This window comes from Pseudophryne corroboree, chromosome 7, assembly GCF_028390025.1.
Source record: "Pseudophryne corroboree isolate aPseCor3 chromosome 7, aPseCor3.hap2, whole genome shotgun sequence".
NCBI lineage: Eukaryota > Metazoa > Chordata > Amphibia > Anura > Myobatrachidae > Pseudophryne > Pseudophryne corroboree.
The window spans coordinates 293973473-293997731 of NC_086450.1; the positions used below are offsets into that span (position 1 = coordinate 293973473).

General features: G+C 46.5%; 1 protein-coding gene across 1 annotated transcript in view; it reads right to left on the minus strand.

Annotated features, from left to right (window-relative positions):
• Positions 1-3888: 3888 nt before the first annotated feature.
• The window catches only part of EEF2KMT (eukaryotic elongation factor 2 lysine methyltransferase), a 203547-nt gene continuing 183176 nt past the window's right edge, over positions 3889-24259 (minus strand). Inside the window, exon 10 of the mRNA XM_063934239.1 lies at positions 3889-4066. The gene's annotated coding sequence lies outside the window, so the exon portion shown is untranslated. The remainder of the gene's footprint in view (positions 4067-24259) is intronic.

The window sequence follows — 24259 nt, forward strand, 5'->3', positions numbered from 1 at the left end:
TGCAGTACTAGAAAATTCTCCGTCTGGATAAGACCACTGGTAAACACTAATTCGGCAAATGGGAGGAACGAGAGAAGTGCAACATTACCCTTTGACAAAACCTGCTGAAGTTACGATTGGGCCTCTATGATGCTAAACCCTTTCATTTTTTTCCAAGCAGCAGTGGCCTCTGACTAACTTAATCGACAGATTTTGTAAAATGTGAAATACATATATTGTACTCCCGCTCAGGAAGTACAAGGTATGTTAGATACCCTCAAAAACTAAAGTTGCATTCCACTGTTCTAGATTCATATCCATCACAGGTAGAGGAAATTATCTCACAGATACCGGGTTCCCTATGAACTTAGGATGGACAGGACACTGGATTGATGGCTGAGGTAGTCCCAGTAGTGACACAGCATGCACAAGCTTTAAGGGGGTAGACCAAGTAGTTAATCAATTCCCTGTAGTGCCCAATCCACTTGTCATTTTAATAAAATCCCCTTCACCTCTACAAACTTATCTGTCACCAACCTCTATTCTGTTTTTCTTCAGTTTTCCTCTTCATCTTTGCGTTCACACAGGGTGGTACAATACATGGACCTGATTCTCCCATGATTTCGAGTGACAGCCTGGAGTATTGTCTCCCAAGCCCTGCATGACTGTTTACAGTCCTTTCAGCCTGAGAATGGGTCGGTGCTGATATATGTTGATGACTTGTTGTGCGCTGATTCATTTGAGTCGTCCCTGGCAGATACGAAGCAGTTTCTGTTTCATCTCTTCGAAACAGGACATCAGGTCTCAAGGGATAAACTAGTTGTGTAGGACAAGGTTCAAATACCTGGGATGTAGTACTGGTACATGATTTGACAGTTCATACACCACATGCCGTATTGGTCCTTCAAAGTTCTGCCCGAACCCAGTATGTCTCATCAGCACGATGACACCAGTATATTACTGCAGTGTGCCTTGTCATGCACAAAGGGTGAAGGATGAGAATACTGGTGAAAGGAAATTTTGTATAGACACTAATATGCATGATGGTATGGAATATCTGAATCAGACCTTTACTACGAGACCAGACATAAGTGACAGCCCATTGTTGAACGCAGACCTGATATTTTCTTCTTTTTCTCATCTAGAGATTTTTTTTTTTTGTTATGCTCATGGTACTCTACATTTGCAAATACACAACAATTAAATTGAGATTCAAATTTGTGTTCCCTACAGGAAAAGTAGGTCTGGAAGTCGAAGGGATATGGTCAGGAGTCCTTAGGACTCTGGAGAGATGGACAAGGTAAGCCAGTGGCCCCAGGACGTATCTCCCAGGCCTAGCTGAGGCCTGGCACATGGTCTGACTCAGCTAGGGTAAGGAAGGTATGTGCAAATTGGTAAGAGCTTACTGGCATGTACCAGGGTTCTCTTCTCAGGCAAGCAGGAAAGCAATGACCTATCTTACTTGCATGAGGAAGACCATTTGGTAGGTAGTACCAACAGAGCCATCCCATATCCCTCCTGCAAACGGACCTTTTCAGGTGATACAAATCGACTTCGTACAGTTAACACCTTGTAGGAATTTGAATTATGTATTGGTGTGCACTGATGTTTTCTCAAACTGGTTAGAGGCATTTCCTGCCACCATGGATGCTGCTGTGTTTACCGCAAAGAAAATTGTGCAGAAATTTGTGTGTAGATATGGTACCCCTAGGAGTAGAAGCAAAGTGATAGCTTGAAACTGGACTATTGTGGTCATAGACACTGCCACTAGTGTTATGTAGCATCGGAACCACTCCCAGATCCCCACTTAACATATCACCCTCTTCTAAAAAAAAATTTTTTTTGGGAAGACAACCTCATTTCATGATTGATCCGCACAATGATCAGAAATACACCAATGAGGTGACCGTACAGTACCTTATCGAGATGAGCCAGCATTTGAGAACTTAACAAAAGAACTTGAAACTGCTGATTCCTGGTATGCCAACTACTAATTGTCTTGACTGTGAACCAAGAGACTGTGTGATTGTTCTTATGCTCAGGTTGCCTACTAGACAGGTGGGAAGGACCGTACCAAGTTTTGTTGACAGCACGATCCCAGTGAAAGTAGCCGAGAGACTTGGGTCCATGATTCCCATCGCAGGAAAGTCAGTAGTCCGGAAGGAACTCGTAAATGGAGTGAGATCGCAGAAGTATCAGCAGAGAGTCTGTTCCATGAAGACTGAGAGGCAGCACTGTTGAACACTATCTGAGTGTACTAAAAGATTACAGAAAGACCAGTCATTGTATTGGATTTGCTATGGGCAAGATTTGTTTTGTTCTATCTTTCTTTTTCCCGTTGACATTTTTTTTCCAGGACATTCTATTTTTGTGAGGTTTTTCATGAGGAGTTGAGTGTGGGACTGGAACTAGTTCTGCAGGAAGGAGTGATGTCTTTATAGGATCCCAGGATCAGCCTATCACTTTGTTAAAGCCAGAGAAAATCAAAGGTCTAGTAGTTATGGAGTTCGGAGGTAACGTGATAGGCTATTGTCTGAGGAATACTGTATTTTGTAGTTATTGTGACCCCATAATTGAAGATGAGTGCATCCAGAGATGTCAGTCTAGCAATAAGGCAGCATTTGACAGACATCCATTGAGTGATTACCACTCACTAGTGGGTAAGGTTTTAAACCAAACGGAATGTTGGATGTGCTCACAGGTACCTCTAAGACGAAATGATGCAGGATTAGTGCCATATTCTTTAGAGTTAGCTGAGGTACTTGAATTACACGGAGGGGGGGGGGGGGGGGGGACCAGTGGACAAGGAATATAATATAGCTAGACCCCCTAGTCTTAATATCCACCAGTACCATAGATAAATCAATGGAATGTTCAAATCTCACCAATTTCAGGTAATCAGGAACAATCAGACAATGGCTATTCACACATAGCAGATAAAGAGCTCATTAATAGATGTGGAAGAAAGGTTTATGAGTGGCTCTCCCCGAACTCTGGTTTATGTTATCTATGAAGGACACTACTAATAACCCCTGTTCAATGATGAAACAGACCTAGCATACGTTCCAGAAATGGAAACATTGTTCAGAGAGTGATAGGAATATAAACCATGAAAATTTTATATGTCTCTTTCACGATTTGTTTGTGTTTTCTCACTGTACCCAGCAAAACCTCTATCGAATCCGAACATCAGTGTGCAAAGACGTAGATACATGTATGTGTGAAACGTTCGCTCAAATCAGACATAGGCCATAGCATTGTCCCAGCATACTCTATAGGTTGAATGTTGTCCCACACCCAACCAGTGGTCCCGTGACCGCCAAGTGCATATAGAGGATGTCTCGTCCTCCTCCCTGTCTTCCCCAAATATAGTCAAATGTCTGATTTGCAAAATGAATACATACGTGTGTCTACTTGTAGAGATGAGCGGATTCGGTTTTACTCGGTTTTACTCGGTTCTCAAAACCGAATCTTATTGGCTATCCAAAACACGTGACATCCGTGAGCCAATAAGATTCGGTTTTGAGAACCGAGTAAAACCGAGTAAAACCGAATCCGCTCATCTCTAGTGTCTAGGTCACAGATTATGTGTTTGAAATATTTTTCTTCTGTTAATAATTTATGGCAGTTATTGTTTACTGCCAAAGGGTGGACTGTCGAAGTCAAAAATATTCCATACAGAAAACATACAAACTCCACACGGATGAGTCGCTATGCGTGCGAATACGCACAGCAATATATGGTAGCATACGCATTCACACAGACAAGCCACAAGGATATATTCAACACATATTTCATACCACACATAAATTAAACATGTCAAGCAGTAGACATTATAAGGTTTTAAATTATATAATGGAGTATAACATCATGTATATGTATTAATGGAATGGAACAAGATAAACGTCATGCTTGGTGTCAAATAATCAGAGGAATGAGTGGATTGGTTTGGTGCCTGTGGTTGGATTGTAGCACATTGCAATGAGTAGTTATGATTGAATGTAGGAATATGAAGCCACAATTCTAGTGACAACAAAGAACTTCCTGGAAGACCGCATGCGTGTAGAAAGGATCCAGTGGCTAAAACCTGTAATTACACCATTAAATTGGACGTTGCTTGCATATGAACTCACCAATAACACATCATGAATGAGAAAGTTTCCTCCCCTGGACCAATAACAGAAGAAATGTACTCCCCCAACATACACAGTGTATAGCTGATCCCAGACACAAGAAGTTCTGTTTTGCTGGTTGCTGTTCGAGATGGAGAGGACGGTGCATTGAGCAAATAGGTTAATTGTATGCTAGTTGTAACTGTAATGGATTCCCTTGTAACTATCTGCTTCTTGTGTAAATGTAACATTATAACTGAATGATATATACTGTACATTGATATTAAAAGGATAGGTATACAATATATCACAATATATACATCTCTGAGCGTTGGAACTCAGTCAATGTGGCGTGTACTTGTTTTTTCTTAGGGATGTAGTGTTTGCGACGTACAGTGCACTTTTATCATATATGGTAATAAGATGCGCCTTGCGTCCACAACATATATTAGCGCTGGCATTTTAAATAATTATTAGGAATTAATTTGAATCTCACAATGTGGAGCCACGGACGGCTGCAAAGACTGTGAAACATCATCTCCGGCATAAGGCAGGGAAAGCTAGGGTCAGACACATCAAAAAGTTCTATATAGAGAAAAAAAGTAAGTACTGGCGCCGGCTGGAAGTCAGAAATATAATAAACAACTGAATCAGTATATAGATTAAAAAGTGGTTATTTTTAATAATATACTCTCTTAGAGCAGATGTCCTACTCCTTAATTATTTAAAATAATTGCATGTGCAGAGTGAATTTAAAATACCACAAGCACCCCTCCAAAAATAATGTCCACTATCCCTGGCTAGGACTATAAATCCACAATTGCCCACAAGTTCATTGGATGGAAGATGGTTTTACCAGACGTTTTTTCTGGATGGTATCCCCTAGGTCTCCTGTGCAAGTGGAGACCAGATTGCAAATTGGGGCGAGTCCGAGTCTGTGAAGAAACTTGTGTCGGAATTTGATCCAGTGGAGGCTTGTCAGGTCCAAATATCGCCAGGGTGTGGATAAGGGTTCTGGTACTTGTAGTTCTACAAAGGGCTCAACGCGTTTCGCTGGTCTAATGGGTGCCAGCTTCCTCAGGAGCAATATGTTAGGTGTCCAACTGGTATACTATTTATACCCTTATAATTATATAGCAATAGGGAACATCTGTTGGTCCCACTCTCATTAATAAATAAACATTTTCATAAATCAACAAATAAGTAATAGTAGAAGGCATTCTCGGAAATTATCAATGGATGGTGACCTCAGTGCTGAACACCAGGCGCTTATTCTTCAGTTTATTTCCTTTATTCTTTCTCACAATTATTTTCTTTTTCTGTCCACTTTTTACTTACAGGTTATGGGTACGGCCATGGGGACCAGGTTCGCCCCCAGCTATGCTAACCTCTACATGGGAGACCTTGAGGACTCACTCGTGTGGGGGAGCAGCTGGGAGGCGAACCTGGTCTTCTATGGCCGCTACATTGATGACATTTTTATTATTTGGCATGGGGATCTATCCAGTATATCTTCCTTTGCTTCCTATCTTAACCACAACACTTACAATCTATCTTTTACCTCCACCCATAGTAGGGAGCGCATAGACTTCCTGGATGTGACCCTCGAGATTGTAGATAATCAAGTTATTTCATCCAATTATATTAAACCAGTGAGTACATTATCGTATCTACACTATGAGAGCGCACACTATGCCCCCTGGAAACGTAACATCCCCAAGGGGCAGATGATGCGACTCCGACGGAACTGCTCAAGTATTGACACATTCTCACGACAGGCGAGAGAACTAATGGACTCCTTGAGAAATAGGAAATATCCAGAGAGTCTACTTCAACAAGCCTTTGATGAGGTCTATCATATGGATAGAAATAAACTCCTTATTCCTAGAACTAAAGATAGAACTAGTGAAAAAAGAAATGAAAATAGAAATGAATCTAATATGAACAGTGAGAGACAATTGGCCTTTGTTTGCAAATATAACAACTCAGCTCAGGAAATACGCAATATTATTTCCAAAAACTATAGAGTTTTAAAACAAGATCGAACTCTCAATCAAATACTCCCTACAAAACCACTAGTGGTTTTCAAGAAAAACAAATCCCTAAAAACCATACTTGCTCCAACCTATTTGGACCCCATGCCCCAACAACAAAAAAAGATGACCCCAATAGGATGCTCGTGGCTGCCAATCAAACCCACTGGGTGTTTTAACTGTGGGAAGACTCGCTGTACCACATGTACCCATATGCCTAGGAAAATTTCCTCACTCATCCTACCAGGAACTACTGAGCAATATAAGTTAAAAACATTCATGAACTGTGACACAAATTACGTTATCTATGTATTAACCTGCGGCTGTGGCCTTAACTATGTGGGGAGAACAACAAGACCCATACATGTTAGATTTATGGAGCACCGCAGGAATATTATTAAATGACAGGAAAAACATAGTGTATCTAGACACTTTTCACAGTTTCACATGGGAGATCCTAAAAGCTTGTCATTGATGTGTATTGAACATATTGCCCCCACCCCCAGGGGAGGGGACAGATTTAACAGACTCTGCTCCAGAGAGGTATACTGGATATTAAAATTTGGGTCTCTATACCCTGATGGGTTAAATGAGAGCATTGAATTAAATACAATACAGTGATAATGACCCTGCATTGATGTGTATAACAAAATACATATACACCTTTATTGTTCAAAGATGAAAATCCATCACCTTTCTTCATCTCGATCAAATAAGTTTTCTCAAAAGAATAGTTAATTATTGTAGTACATGGTTAAAATAGGTAATATGCGGAAAAATCTCCATATACTCTGACATACCCTCTGGTGCTGTACTGATTCTAATGTGAACAGGATAGATATGAAATACATACATGTATTTCCATTATATGAAAGATTATAGAGATGTGTGTATATATATGCATTCTTAGAACGAATTAATATTTATATCTATATTACTAATGTTGTTCTATTAGGACTTGATTTCATATAGAGATATCCGTTCTGAACTATTCCCTATTGCATTACTCTCTCTAAAGTTATATTGCCTATCTCAATCAGCTAGCAGCGCTGCGTTCCAGAGTTCTTGGAGCGCAGCGTCTGCTTCCGGCTTCTGTTGTTTGCGCTCCACCCAACCTACTTTCCTCCGGGGCTGTGGACCGCATAAATGTCCGGGATCTCGCGAGCGGGGTCGCCAGGTCAAGTCGGTCACGTGATCCCGGACGGGACCAGGAAAGAAGCAACATGCTGCTCCCATTGGCGCATCGGGATCACGTGACCGGAGAGGATCACGTGACACATGCCCTCGATTAAATTCATATAGTTTTCTCTTTATATAAGACTCGTTTTTTAATTATAGATGAACCTTAAGAATGTCCTATAAACAGACTGCCTTCTACTATTACTTATTTGTTGATTTATGAAAATGTTTATTTATTAATGAGTGGGACCAACAGATGTTCCCTATTGCTATATAATTATAAGGGTATAAATAGTATACCAGTTGGACACCTAACATATGCTCCTGAGGAAGCTGGCACCCATTAGACCAGCGAAACGCGTTGAGCCCTTTGTAGAACTACAAGTACCAGAACCCTCATCCACACCCTGGCGATATTTGGACCTGACAAGCCTCCACTGGATCAAATTCCGACACAAGTTTCTTCACAGACTCGGACTCGCCCCAATTTGCAATCTGGTCTCCACTTGCACAGGAGACCTAGGGGATACCATCCGGAAAAAACGTCTGGTAAAACCATCTTCCATCCAATGAACTTGTGGGCAATTGTGGATTTATAGTCCTAGCCAGGGATAGTGGACATTATTTTTGGAGGGGTGCTTGTGGTATTTTAAATTCATTCTGCACATGCAATTATTTTAAATAATTAAGGAGTAGGACATCTGCTCTAAGAGAGTATATTATTAAAAATAACCACTTTTTAATCTATATACTGATTCAGTTGTTTATTATATTTCTGACTTCCAGCCGGCGCCAGTACTTACTTTTTTTCTCTATATACAATTTAGGGAATTGACCTTCCCTGTACAGGCTGCCGTTGACAGCGCACTCTATTTATATTATTTTTTTGGTTCACATCAAAAAGTCCTCACTGCTGGCTGCTACTAATTGCTCCAAAAGGAGCTGTAAACATATTTGTTTTTAATCTCAATTTTTTTTACAGGTGCCATGCATAGATTATATAGCGCTCTTTTTTTACGTTTAAATATATACTCAGCCAATCGAGCAGCTCATAACATACGTAGCGCGGTTAACACTTTTTTATTACCTGTGAATGGCAGGCTTTCCACGCCTTTCCTGGAATCCGCATCCGCAGTCCACTGGTGTATGAGCAAACCAATTTCCTTTATGGCCTCCACCATAAAATTAGCAGAGTCCAAATTATCTCCCCCCTGGATAAGGTATCTAACCCGTCAATTAGATTACCTGAAAATTTTGCAATGGCCCCAGTTATCCATGCCCAAGCAATAGTGGGTCTCTGGGCCACCCCAGCAGCTGTGTACAGGGATTTGAGAGTGGTCTCAATTTTGCAGTCAACCGTGTTCTTTAAGGAGGCTGCCCCAGGGACAGGTAAGACTCTCTTACGTGACAACCTAGATACCGAAGCGTCAACAATCGGTGGATTTACCCACATTTTCCTATCATCCTGAGGAAACGTGAGTAACCTTTAGGGATCTGAAACTTCTTGTCCGGATTAACCAAAGTTTCTTCAAACAGAGAATTTAACTCCTTTGAAGCAGGGAAAGTAGCAAAGGATTTCTTTTTTTACATTAAAATAAGATTTCTCATCCACCTCCGCCGCCTTGTCAGGAATGTGCAGGACTTCTCTAATAGCTTCTATCAGGGTCTGTATTCCTTGTGACAGGGCTGCATCCCTCCCCCAGAAGTCCACTTCACCCTCCTCCGCGTCTGATACGTCATCATCAGCCTGCAGTATTTGGGCCAGAGTATGCTTTTGTGGACAAATGGCAGGGGTCTGAGACGCTGGTATAGGAATTGAATCTCTAGTCATCAGGTCCTCCACAGACTGTCTTTAGTATTGCGTCTCTTTCTCATTATGGGATAATTCATTAGAAATATGTGAGATCATTCCTTTAAGGGAATCCAACCATGCGGGTTCAGACCCACTAGCCTGAGAATGTGTACTGTCCTGGGTACACTGTAATGAATCCCCCGGGGAAGACAAACACTCTGCTGTGCAGGAAACACACTCCCTTGACATGGTAATGTGAAGGTACACACACACTCACACACACAGTAAAGGTGAAAGCACAGTTAACCCACACAGAGCCCGCAGGGAGACACAGGGGTATATGCAATTGCGGTCGAATTCCCGAAATTGTCGAATTTCGGGTCATTTTCGACCAAAAAAAAAAATCGCCTATGCAATTCAGTGCTTTCCGACCAAAAAACGGACTTTCAAAATTCGACTTTTTGAAATTCGAATTTTTGCAAATTCGACTTTTCTGCAATGATACAAGTGCTGCAATTCGACCAAAGCATATTCAATTCAAGTTTGGAAATTCGACAGCAGTGCTTTTAGACAGCAAATTCGTCATTTTCAATCCGCCACACTTTGGAGGGTGAAAACAAATAAAAAAAATTTAAACATGTTTTTTTTTGGGGAATAGCAGATCTATTTATATTAGAAGGGATTAGGTACTTTTTTTTTTTTTTTTGGAGGCACAAATATTATTTATATATTTTTTAAAATATTTTTTTTTTTTTATGCTGGAACGGTGAAATCATAAAAAAAAATGGCGTGGGGTCCCCCCTCCAAAGCATAACCAGCCTCGGGCTCTTCGAGCTGGTCCTGGTTCTAAAAATGCGGGGGGAAAATTGACAGGGGATCCTCCGTATTTTTAAAACCAGTACCGGGCTCTGCGCCTGGTGCTGGTGCCAAAAATACGGGGGACAAAAAGAGTAGGGGTCCCCCGTATTTTTAACACCAGCATCGGGCTCCACTAGCTGGACAGATAATGCCACAGCCGGGGGTCACTTTTATGCCGTGCCCTGCGGCCGTGGCATTAAATATCCAACTAGTCACCCCTGGCCGGGGTACCCTGGGGGAGTGGGGACCCCTTCAATCAAGGGGTCCCCCCCCAGCCACCCAAGGGCCAGGGGTGAAGCCCGAGGCTGTCCCCCCCCATCCAATGGGCTGCGGATGGGGGGGCTGATAGCCTTTTGTGATAATAAAAAGATATTGTTTTTTCCAGTAGTACTACAAGTCCCAGCAAGCCTCCCCCGCAAGCTGGTACTTGGAGAACCACAAGTACCAGCATGCGGGAGAAAAACGGGCCCGCTGGTACCTGTAGTACTACTGGGAAAAAAATACCCAAATAAAAACAGGACACACACACCGTCGACAGTAAAACTTTATTTCATACGTCGACACACACATACTTACCTATGTTCACACGCCGACATCGGTCCTCTTCTCCATGTAGAATCCACGGATACCTGAAAAGAAAAGATCAATATACTCACCTCAGCCATGGTCCAGAGATAAATCCACGTACTTGGCAAAAAAACAAACCGAACACCCGCTCCATGCCGGACTGAAAGGGGTCCCATGCTGACACATGGGACACCTTTCCACGAATGAGACCTGTCAGTGACAGCTGTCACAGAAAGGTCTCTAAGCCAATCAGGAAGCGCAACTTCGTTGCGCTCACCTGATTGGCTGTGCGCTGTCTGTACTGTGACAGCACATCGCAAAGCCGCTCCATTACTTTCAATGGTGGGAACTTAGCGGCTAGCGGTAAGGTCACCCGCCGGTCACGGGTGACCCCACCGCTACCCGCAAAGTTCCCACCATTGAAACTAATGGAGCGGCTTTGCGATGTGCTGTCACAGTACAGACAGCGCACAGCCAATCAGGTGAGCGCCACGGAAGTAGCGCTTCCTGATTGGCTGAAGGGACTTCAGTGACAGGAGTCACGTGATGTCCCGGCATTCGGGAGAAAGGGGTCTGATGTGAAAGCATTGGACCCCTTTCTAGTCCGGTATGGAGCGGGTATTTGCGATTTCTTTTTTTTTTACAAGTACGTGGATTTATCTCTCTGGACGTGGATTTATCTCTGGACGCTGGAAGGTGAGTATCATTTTTTCACAGGTACCCTCGGATCGTCGGAGACCGTGGCAGTCGGCGTGTCAACATAGGTAAGTATGTGTGTGTCGGTAGTGTATAATAAAGTTTTACTGTCACGGTGTGTGTGTCCTGTTTTTTTGGGGGTATTTTTTCCCCAGTAGTACTACAGGTACCAGCGGGCCCGTTTTTCTCCCGCATGCTGGTACTTGTGGTTCTCCAAGTACCAGCTTGCGGGGGAGGCTTGCTGGGACTTGTAGTACTACTGGAAAAAACAATATCTTTTTATTATCACAAAAGGCTATCAGCCCCCCCATCCGCAGCCCATTGGATGGGGGGGGGGGCAGCCTCGGGCTTCACCCCTGGCCCTTGGGTGGCTGGGGGGGGGGACCCCTTGATTGAAGGGGTCCCCACTCCCCCAGGGTACCCCGGCCAGGGGTGACTAGTTGGATATTTAATGCCACGGCCGCAGGGCACGGCATAAAAGTGACCCCCGGCTGTGGCATTATCTGTCCAGCTAGTGGAGCCCGATGCTGGTGTTAAAAATACGGGGGACCCCTACTCTTTTTGTCCCCCGTATTTTTGGCACCAGCACCAGGCGCAGAGCCCGGTGCTGGTTTTAAAAATACGGGGGATCCCTGGCCAATTTTTCCCCGGATTTTTAGAACCAGGACCAGCTCGATGAGCCCGAGGCTGGTTATGCTTTGGAGGGGGGACCCCACGCCATTTTTTTTTTCCGGGTTTTTCCCGTTTTTTCCCGTTTTTTAAAATCGCGGCAAAATCCGCCAAAATGGCCGATTTTCGCCCGCGACTCTGGCGAATCCGTTTTTCATTGAATATGGTGAATTCCGGAAGCCACCTTCCGGAATTCACCTGGCGAATTTAGTCGAATTAAAAAACGGCGAAAAATTGCTGCGATTCGCCGTGAATTGCATATACCCCACAGAGAAGATGGAGCCAGCCACACCGCACCCTTTATGCTAAAGCCAAGCTCAGCTGAGTCGCAAACTAAGCTTCTTAATAGGGCTTAGTATTCTAATACCGCTCCCCCCCTTACTATGACCCCCTGGTACCGCTGAGGAAATGTGGAGTCTTTGTGGAGGAGCTGCGCTTCCCTGTAAGTCCTGTCAGTGTGTGTAGCAGAGGGAAAATGGCGCTGGTGAGCTGCTGGATCCGCTCATAGTGAAGCCCCGCCCCATAATAGCGTGCGGTCTTCCCGGTTATTATACTGGCTGAGGTGTCTGAGAAGCTTAACAGTGGGTTAGAACCCCTGTAAGCTGTTTGCCAGTGTAGGGTAATGTTAAAAAGCTCAGCTCGCCCAACACACTCCGTCAGGACCATGGGGATTAGCGGCTCCGCAGGAGACAGGGCACAAAAATAAAGCTTTAGGATCAGGTGGTGTGCACTTGCTCCTCCCCCTATGACCCTCCTCCAAGCCTCAGTTAGGATACTGTGCCCGGACGAGCGTACACAATAAGGAAGGATTTTGAATCCCGGGTAAGACTCATACCAGCCACACCAATCACACTGTACAACCTGTGATCTGAACCCAGTTAACAGCATGATAACAGCGGAGCCTCTGAAAAGATGGCTCACAACAATAATAACCCGATTTTTGTAACAATAACTATGTACAAGTATTGCAGACAATCCGCACTTGGGATGGGCGCCCAGCATCCACTACGGACTACGAGAAATAGAATTATCGGTAAGTAAATTCTTATTTTCTCTGACGTCCTAAGTGGATGCTGGGGACTCCGTCAGGACCATGGGGATTAGCGGCTCCACAGGAGACAGGGCACAAAAATAAAGCTTTAGGATCAGGTGGTGTGCACTGGCTCCTCCCCCTATGACCCTCCTCCAAGCCTCAGTTAGGTTTTTGTGCCCATCCGAGCAGGGTGCAATCTAGGTGGCTCTCCTAAAGAGCTGCTTAGAAAAAGTTTTTAGGTTTTTTATTTTCAGTGAGTCCTGCTGGCAACAGGCTCACTGCATCGAGGGACTTAGGGGAGAGAAGTGAACTCACCTGCGTGCAGGATGGATTGGCTTCTTAGGCTACTGGACACCATTAGCTCCAGAGGGAGTCGGAACACAGGTCTCACCCTGGGGTTCGTCCCGGAGCCGCGCCGCCGACCCCCCTTGCAGATGCCGAAGATGGAAGAGGTCCAGAAGCAGGCGGCAGAAGACTTTTCAGTCTTCCTGAGGTAGCGCACAGCACTGCAGCTGTGCGCCATTGTTGTCAGCACACTTCACACAGCGGTCACGGAGGGTGCAGGGCGCGGGGGGGGCGCCCTGGGCAGCAATGTATAATACCTTTTTATGGCTAAAAATACATCACATATAGCCCTTGAGGCTATATGGATGTATTTAACCCCTGCCAGATCTCACAAACTCCGGAGAAGAGCCCGCCGAAATAGGGGGCGGGGCTTATTCTCCTCAGCACACAGCGCCATTTTCCTGCTCAGCTCCGCTGTGAGGAAGGCTCCCAGGACTCTCCCCTGCACTGCACTACAGAAACAGGGTAAAACAGAGAGGGGGGCACTTTTTTTGGTGATATTACTATATTTAAGCTGCTATAAGGATACAACACTTATATAGGGTTGTTCCCATATATATTATAGCGCTTGGGTGTGTGCTGGCAAACTCTCCCTCTGTCTCCCCAAAGGGCTAGTGGGGTCCTGTCTTCAATAGAGCATTCCCTGTGTGTCGGTACGTGTGTGTCGACATGTATGAGGACGATGTTGGTGTGGAGGCAGAGCAATTGCCGGTAATGGTGATGTCACCCCCTAGGGAGTCGACACCGGAATGGATGGCTTTGTTTATGGAATTACGTGATAATGTCAGCACATTACAAAAATCAGTTGACGACATGAGACGGCCGTCAAACCAGTTGGTACCTGCCCAGGCGTCTCAGACACCGTCAGGGGCTGTGAAACGCCCTTTACCTCAGTCGGTCGATACAGACCCAGACACGGACACTGAATCTAGTGTCGACGGTGAAGAAACAAACGTATTTTCCAGTAGGGCCACACGTTATATGATCACGGCAATGAAGGAGACTTTGCATATCTCTGATACTACAAGTACCACAAAAAGGGGTATTATGTGGGGGGTGAAAAAACTACCTGTAGTTTTTCCTGAATCAGAGGAACTGAATGATGTATGTGATGAAGCGTGGGTTAACCCAGATAGAAAAGGGCTAATTTCAAAAAAGTTATTGGCATTATACCCTTTCCCGCCAGAGGTTAGGGCGCGCTGGGAAACACCCCCTAAGGTGGATAAGGCGCTCACACGCTTATCAAAACAAGTGGCGTTACCGTCTCCTGATACGGCCGCCCTCAAGGATCCAGCTGATAGGAGGCTGGAAACTACCCTAAAAAGTATATACACACATACTGGTGTTATACTGCGACCAGCCATCGCCTCAGCCTGGATGTGCAGTGCTGGGGTGGTCTGGTCGGATTCCCTGACTGAAAATATTGATACCCTGGATAGGGACAGTATTTTACAGACTTTAGAGCAATTAAAGGATGCTTTTCTTTATATGCGAGATGCTCAGAGGGATATTTGCACTCTGGCATCGAGAGTAAGTGCGATGTCCATATCTGCCAGAAGGAGTTTATGGACACGACAGTGGTCAGGTGATGCGGATTCCAAACGGCATATGGAAGTATTGCCGTATAAAGGGGAGGAATTATTTGGCGTCGGTCTATCGGATCTGGTGGCCACGGCAACGGCCGGGAAATCCACCTTTTTACCTCAGACCCCCTCCCAACAGAAAAAGACACCGTCTTTTCAGCCGCAGTCCTTTCGGTCCTATAAGAACAAGCGGGCAAAAGGACAGTCATATCTGCCCCGAGGCAGAGGAAAGGGTAAGAGAGGGCAGCAAGCAGCTCCTTCCCAGGAACAGAAGCCCTCCGCGGGTTCTGCAAAGCCCTCAGCATGACGCTGGGGCTTTACAAGCGGACTCAGGAACGGTGGGGGGTCGACTCAAGAATTTCAGCGCGCAGTGGGCTTGCTCACAGGTGGACCCCTGGATCCTGCAGGTAGTATCTCAGGGTTACAGGTTGGAATTCGGAAAGTCTCCCCCTCGCCGGTTCCTAAAGTCTGCTTTGCCAACGTCTCCCTCAGACAGGGCGACGATATTGGAAGCCATTCACAAGCTGTTTTCTCAGCAGGTGATAGTCAAGGTACCCCTCCTACAACAGGGAAAGGGGTATTACTCCACGCTATTTGTGGTACCGAAGCCGGACGGCTCGGTAAGACCTATTCTAAATCTGAAATCTTTGAATCTGTACATACAAAAATTCAAGTTCAAGATGGAATCACTCAGAGCAGTGATAGCGAATCTGGAAGAAGGGGACTTTATGGTGTCCCTGGACATAAAAGATGCTTACCTGCATGTCCCAATTTGCCCTTCACATCAAGGGTACCTCAGGTTCGTGGTGCAAAACTGTCATTATCAGTTTCAGACGCTGCCGTTTGGATTGTCCATGGCACCTCGGGTCTTTACCAAGGTAATGGCCGAAATGATGATTCTTCTGCGAAGAAGAGGCGTATTAATTATCCCTTACTTGGACGATCTCCTGATAAGGGCAAGGTCCAGAGAACAGCTGGAGGACGGAGTAGCACTAACCCAAGTAGTGCTGCAACAACACGGGTGGATTCTGAATTTTCCAAAATCTCAGTTGACCCCGACAACACGTCTGCTGTTCCTGGGAATGATTCTGGACACGGTTCAGAAAAAGGTGTTTCTTCCGGAGGAGAAAGCCAAGGAGTTATCCGAACTTGTCAGGAACCTCCTAAAACCAGGAAAAGTGTCTGTGCATCAATGCACAAGAGTCCTGGGAAAGATGGTGGCTTCTTACGAAGCAATCCCATTCGGCAGATTCCACGCACAAACTTTTCAGTGGGATCTGCTGGACAAATGGTCCGGATCGCATCTGCAGATGCATCAGCGGATAACCTTATCGCCACGGACAAGGGTGTCTCTTCTGTGGTGGTTGCAGAGTGCTCATCTGTTAGAAGGCCACAGATTCGGCATACAGGACTGGGTCCTGGTGACCACGGATGCCAGTCTGAGAGGCTGGGGAGCGGTCACACAGGGAAGAAACTTCCAGGGAGTATGGTCAAGCCTGGAGATGTCTCTTCACATAAATATACTGGAGCTAAGAGCGATTTACAATGCTCTAAGTCTGGCAAAACCCCTGCTTCAGGGTCAGCCGGTGTTGATCCAGTCGGACAACATCACGGCAGTCGCCCACGTAAACAGACAGGGCGGCACAAGAAGCAGGAGAGCAATGACCGAAGCTGCAAGGATTCTTCGCTGGGCGGAAGATCATGTGATAGCACTGTCAGCAGTGTTCATTCCGGGAGTGGACAACTGGGAAGCAGACTTCCTCAGCAGACACGATCTACACCCGGGAGAGTGGGGACTTCATCCAGAAGTCTTCCACATGATTGTGAACCGTTGGGAAAAACCAAAGGTGGATATGATGGCGTCTCGCCTCAACAAAAAACTGGACAGGTATTGCGCCAGGTCAAGAGACCCTCAGGCAATAGCTGTGGACGCTCTGGTAACACCGTGGGTGTTCCAGTCAGTGTATGTGTTTCCTCCTCTGCCTCTCATACCCAAAGTACTGAGAATTATAAGGCAAAGGGGAGTAAGAACGATACTCGTGGCTCCGGATTGGCCAAGAAGAACTTGGTACCCGGAACTTCAGGAGATGCTCATGGAAAATCCGTGGCCTCTACCTCTAAGGCGGGACCTGATTCAGCAGGGACCGTGTCTATTCCAAGACTTACCGCGGCTGCGTTTGACGGCGTGGCGGTTGAACGCCGAATTCTAAGGGAAAAAGGCATTCCGGAAGAGGTCATTCCTACACTGGTTAAAGCCAGGAAGGAGGTGACTGCACAACATTATCACCGCATTTGGAGAAAATATGTTGCGTGGTGTGAGGCCAGGAAGGTCCCCACGGAGGAATTTCAACTGGGTCGATTCCTGCATTTCCTACAAACAGGATTGTCTATGGGCCTCAAATTGGGGTCCATTAAGGTTCAAATTTCGGCCCTGTCGATTTTCTTCCAGAAAGAATTGGCTTCAGTTCCTGAAGTCCAGACTTTTGTTAAAGGAGTACTACATATACAGCCCCCGGTGGTGCCCCCTGTGGCTCCGTGGGACCTTAATGTAGTTTTGTATTTTCACAAATCCCATTGGTTTGAGCCACTCAAATCGGTGGATTTGAAATATCTTACGTGGAAAGTAACCATGCTACTGGCCCTGGCTTCAGCCAGGAGAGTATCAGAATTGGCGGCTTTATCGTATAAAAGCCCATATCTGATTTTCCATTCGGACAGGGCAGAACTGCGGACGCGTCCTCATTTTCTGCCTAAGGTGGTGTCAGCGTTTCATCTGAACCAGCCTATTGTGGTGCCTGCGGCTACTAGCGATTTGGAGGATTCCAAGTTGCTGGACGTTGTCCGGGCATTGAGAATATATATTTCAAGGACGGCTGGAGTCAGAAAATCTGACTCGCTGTTTATACTATATGCACCCAACAAACTGGGTGCTCCTGCTTCTAAGCAGACGATTGCTCGTTGGATTTGTAGCACAATTCAACTTGCACATTCTGTGGCAGGCCTGCCACAGCCTAAATCTGTTAAGGCCCATTCCACAAGGAAGGTGGGCTCATCCTGGGCGGCTGCCCGAGGGGTCTCGGCATTGCAACTCTGCCGAGCAGCTACGTGGTCGGGGGAGAACACGTTTGTAAAATTCTACAAATTTGATACCCTGGCTAAAGAGGACCTGGAGTTCTCTCATTCGGTGCTGCAGAGTCATCTGCACTCTCCCGCCCGTTTGGGAGCTTTGTTATAATCCCCATGGTCCTGACGGAGTCCCCAGCATCCACTAGGACGTCAGAGAAAATAAGATTTTACTTACCGATAAATCTATTTCTCGTAGTCCGTAGTGGATGCTGGGCGCTCATCCCAAGTGCGGATTGTCTGCAATACTTGTACATAGTTATTGTTACAAAAAAATCGGGTTGTTATTGTTGTGAGCCGTCTGTTCAGAGGCTCCTACGTTTGTCATACTGTTAACTGGGTTCAGATCACAAGTTGTACGGTGTGATTGGTGTGGCTGGTATGAGTCTTACCCGGGATTCAAAATCCTTCCTTATTGTGTACGCTCGTCCGGGCACAGTATCATAACTGAGGCTTGGAGGAGGGTCATAGGGGGAGGAGCCAGTGCACACCACCTGATCCTAAAGCTTTATTTTTGTGCCCTGTCTCCTGCGGAGCCGCTAATCCCCATGGTCCTGACGGAGTCCCCAGCATCCACTACGGACTACGAGAAATAGATTTATCGGTAAGTAAAATCTTATTTTTGATCATAGAGATTCAAAACTTAGAAAATTGAAGATTTTGAAAAATCATTAATACAGACTAAAGATAAGAAACTTACCAGAGATAGGATTATACAAAGAATCAAGTTAGAAGTTATAATAGAAAAAGAATTGGGAGTTTTTCCGATCAGACTACAAAACAAATAATTAAATCCCTAGGAAGAGCTAGAAATAGAGATCTTCGTTTCTCTAGACAATACTTTGATGGGTCTAGAGATAGAAATTATTCTTCCAGACAACAGAGACCTCATAGGAACACATTTTCTCCATATAGCGATAATAATAAGAATTTACTCACCGGTAATTCTATTTCTCGTAGTCAGTAGTGGATGCTGGGAACTCCGTAAGGACCATGGGGAATAGCGGGCTCCGAAGGAGACTGGGCACTCTAAGAAAGAATTAGGACTACCTGGTGTGCACTGGCTCCTCCTTCTATGCCCCTCCTCCAGACCTCAGTTAGGGAAACTGTGCCCGGAAGAGCTGACACAATAAGGAAGGGATTTGGAATCCCGGGTAAGACTCATACCAGCCACACCAATCACACCGTACAACTCGTGATACTATATCCAGTTAACAGTATGAACAACAACTGAGCCTCACGAACAGATGGCTCATAACAATAACCCTTAAGTTAGGCAATAACTATATACAAGTATTGCAGACAATCCGCACTTGGGATGGGCGCCCAGCATCCACTACGGACTACGAGAAATAGAATTACCGGTGAGTAAATTCTTATTTTCTCTTACGTCCTAGTGGATGCTGGGAACTCCGTAAGGACCATGGGAATTATACCAAAGCTCCCAAACGGGCGGGAGAGTGCGGATGACTCTGCAGCACCGAATGAGCAAACTCAAGGTCCTCCTCAGCCAGGGTATCAAACTTGTAGAATTTTGCAAATGTGTTTGAACCCGACCAAGGAGCAGCTTGGCAAAGTTGTAAAGCCGAGACCCCTCGGGCAGCCGCCCAAGAAGAGCCCACTTTCCTCGTGGAATGGGCTTTTACAGATTTAGGATGCGGCAGTCCAGCCGCAGAATGTGCAAGTTGAATCGTGCTACAGATCCAGCGAGCAATAGTCTGCTTAGAAGCAGGAGCACCCAGCTTGTTGGGTGCATACAGGATAAATAGCGAGTCAGTTTTCCTGACTCCAGCCGTCCTGGAAACATATATTTTCAGGGCCCTGACTACGTCCAGTAACTTGGAATCCTCCAAGTCCCGAGTAGCCGCAGGCACCACAATAGGTTGGTTCACATGAAAAGCTGAAATCACCTTAGGAAGGAATTGGGAACGAGTCCTCAATTCTGCCCTATCCATATGAAAAATCAGATAAGGGCTTTTACATGACAAAGCCGCCAATTCTGATACACGCCTGGCCGACGCCAAGGCCAACAGCAAGACCACTTTCCACGTGAGGTATTTTAGCTCCACGGTTTTAAGTGGCTCAAACCAATGCGACTTTAGGAAATCCAACACCACGTTGAGATCCCACGGTGCCACTGGAGGCACAAAAGGGGGCTGAATATGCAACACTCCTTTAACAAAAGTCTGAACTTCAGGCAGAGAAGCCAGTTCTTTTTGTAAGAAAATCGACAGAGCCGAGATCTGGACCTTAATGGAACCCAATTTTAGGCCCATAGTCACTCCTGACTGTAGGAAGTGCAGAAATCGACCAAGCTGAAATTCCTCCGTTGGGGCCTTCCTGGCCTCACACCAAGCAACATATTTTCGCCATATGCGGTGATAATGTCTTACGGTCACATCTTTCCTAGCTTTAATCAGCGTAGGAATGACTTCCTCCGGAATGCCCTTTTCTTTTAGGATCCGGTGTTCAACCGCCATGCCGTCAAACGCAGCCGCGGTAAGTCTTGGAACAGACAGGGCCCCTGCTGCAGCAGGTCCTGTCTGAGCGGCAGAGGCCATGGGTCCTCTGAGATCATTTCTTGAAGTTCTGGGTACCAAGCTCTTCTTGGCCAATCCGGAACCACAAGTATAGTTCTTACTCCTCTCCTTCTTATTATTCTCAGTACCTTGGGTATGAGAGGCAGAGGAGGGAACGCATAAACCGACTGGTACACCCACGGTGTCACTAGAGCGTCCATAGCTATCGCCTGAGGGTCCCTTGACCTGGCGCAATATCTTTTTAGCTTTTTGTTGAAGCGGGACGCCATCATGTCCACCTGTGGCCTTTCCCAACGGTGTACAATCATTTGGAAGACTTCTGGATGAAGTCCCCACTCTCCCGGGTGGAGGTCGTGCCTGCTGAGGAAGTCTGCTTCCCAGTTGTCCACTCCCGGAATGGACACTGCTGACAGTGCTAACACATGATTTTCCGCCCATCTGAGAATCCTTGTGGCTTCTGCCATCGCCATCCTGCTTCTTGTGCCGCCCTGACGGTTTACATGGGCGACCGCCGTTATGTTGTCTGACTGGATCAGCACCGGCTGGTGTTGAAGCAGGGGTCTTGCCTGACTTAGGGCATTGTAAATGGCCCTTAGTTCCAGAATATTTATGTGTAGGGAAGTCTCCTGACTCGTCCATAGTCCTTGGAAGTTTCTTCCCTGTGTGACTGCCCCCCAACCTCGAAGGCTGGCATCCGTGGTCACCAGGACCCAGTCCTGTATGCCGAATCTGCGGCCCTCTAGAAGATGAGCACTCTGCAGCCACCACAACAGCGACACCCTGGTCCTTGGAGACAGGGTTATCAGCCGATGCATCTGAAGATGCAATCCGGACCACTTGTCTAACAGATCCCACTGAAAGATCCGTGCATGGAACCTTCCGAATGGAATTGCTTCGTAAGAAGCTACCATCTTTCCCAGGACTCGCGTGCAGTGGTGCACCGACACCTGTTTTGGTTTTAGGAGGTCTCTGACTAGAGATGACAACTCCTTGGCCTTCTCCTCCGGGAGAAACACCTTCTTCTGTTCTGTGTCCAGAACCATCCCCAGGAACAGTAGATGTGTTGTAGGAACCAGCTGCGACTTTGGAATATTCAGGATCCAGCCGTGCTGTTGTAGCACTTCCCGAGCTAGTGCTACTCCGATCAACAACTGTTCCCTGGACCTCGCCTTTATAAGGAGATCGTCCAAGTACGGGATAATTAAACTCCCTTTTTTCGAAGGAGTTTCATCATTTCGGCCATTACCTTGGTAAATACCCTCGATGCCGTGGACAGACCAAACGGCAACGTCTGGAATTGGTAATGACAGTCCTGTACCACAAATCTGAGGTACTCCTGGTGAGGAGGGTAAATGGGGACATGCAGGTAAGCATCCTTGATGTCCAGTGATACCATGTAATCCCCTTCGTCCAGGCTTGCAATAACCGCCCTGAGCGATTCCATTTTGAACTTGAACCTTCTTATATAAGTGTTCAAGGATTTCAAATTTAAAATGGGTCTCACCGAACCGTCCGGTTTCGGTACCACAAACATTGTGGAATAGTAACCCCGTCCCTGTTGAAGGAGGGGTACTTTGGTTATCACCTGCTGGGAGTACAGCTTGTGAATCGCCTCCAGCACCGCCTCCCTGTCTGGGGGAGTAGTTGGCAAGGCTGATTTGAGGAAACGGCGAGGGGGAGACGTCTCGAATTCCAGCTTGTACCCCTGAGATACCACTTGTAGAATCCAGGGATCCACCCGTGAGCGAACCCACTGGTCGCTGAAGTTCCGAAGACGGGCCCCCACCGCACCTGGCTCCACCTGTGGAGCCCCAGCGTCATGCGGTGGACTTAGAGGAAGCGGGAGAGGACTTTTGTTCCTGGGAGCTTGCTGTTTGGTGCAGCTTTTTCCCCCTACCTCTGTCTCTGGGCAGAAAGGACGCGCCTCTAACCCGCTTGCCTTTCTGGGGCCGAAAGGACTGTACCTGATAATACGGTGCTTTCTTTGGCTGTGAGGGAACATGGGGTAAAAATGTCGACTTCCCAGCCGTCGCTGTGGAAACGAGGTCTGAGAGACCATCCCCAAACAATTCCTCACCCTTGTAAGGCAAAACCTCCATGTGCCTTTTAGAATCCGCATCACCTGTCCACTGCCGAGTCCATAATACTCTACTGGCAGAAATGGACATTGCATTTATTCTAGATGCCAGTTGGCAAATATCCCTCTGTGCATCTCTCATGTATAAGACTACGTCTTTAATATGCTCTACTGTTAGCAATATAGTGTCCCTGTCAAGAGTATCAATGTTATCAGACAGGGAATCGGACCACGCAGCTGCAGCACTGCACATCCATGCTGAAGCAATAGCCGGTCTCAGTATAATACCTGAGTGTGTATATACAGACTTCAGGATAGCCTCCTGCTTTCTATCCGCAGGCTCCTTTAGGGCGGCCGTATCCGGAGACGGTAGTGCCACCTTCTTTGACAAGCGTGTGACACCCTAGGGGATGTCTCCCAACGTATCCTATCCTCTGGCGGGAAAGGGTACGCCCTTAGTAACTTTTTGGAAATTACCAGTTTCTTATCGGGGGAAACCCACGCTTCATCACACACTTCATTTAACTCTTCAGAAGGGGGAAAAACCACAGGTTGCTTTTTCTCACCAAACATAATACCCTTTTTTGTGGTACCAGGGTTAATGTCAGAAATGTGCAACACATTTTTCATTGCCGTAATCATGTAACGGATGGCCCTATTGGAATGTACACTAGTCTCATCGTCGTCGACACTGGAGTCAGTATCCGTGTCGACATCTGTGTCTGCCATCTGAGGTAGCGGGCGTTTTTGAGCCCCTCATGGCTTTTGAGACGCCTGGGCAGGCACGGATTGAGAAGCCGGCTGTCCCACATCTGCTATGTCATGAAACCTCTTATGTAAGGAGTCGACACTGTCACGTAATTCCTTCCACATAACCATCCACTCAGGTGTCGACCCCGCAGGGGTGACATCACATTTATCGGCACCTGCTCCACCTCCACATAAGCCTCCTCATCAAACATGTCGACAGCTGTACCGACACTCTGCACACACACAGGGAATGCTCTGACTGAGGACAGGACCCCACAAAGTCCTTTGTGGAGACAGAGAGAGAGTATGCCAGCACACACCACAGCGCTATAAATCACAGGGATGTACACTATAATGAGTGATTTTACCCTATAGCAGCTATATATATATGTATTTGCGCCTAAATTTAGTGCCCCCCCTCTCTTTTTTACCCTATTGAGCCTGGAAACTGCAGGGGAGAGCCTGGGGAGCGTCCTTCCAGCTGAGCTGTGAGAGGAAATGGCGCCAGTGTGCTAAGGGAGATAGCCCCGCCCCCTTCACGGCGGACTTCTCCCGCTTTTTTCATGGATATATGGCAGGGGATTTTACACATATATAGTCTTAATGACTATATTATGTGGATTTTTGCCAATATAAGGTAATCTTATTGCAGCCCAGGGCGCCCCCCCCCCCCAGCGCCCTGCACCCATCAGTGACCGGAGTGTGAGGTGTGCATGGGGAGCAATGGCGCACAGCTGCAGTGCTGTGCGCTACCTTAATGAAGACCGGAGTCTTCAGCCGCCGATTTCCTGGACGTTCTTCTTGCTTCTGGCTCTGCAAGGGGGACGGCGGCGCGGCTCCGGGACCGGACGACCGAGGCTGGGCCTGTGTTCGATCCCTCTGGAGCTAATGGTGTCCAGTAGCCTAGAAGCCCAAGCTAGCTG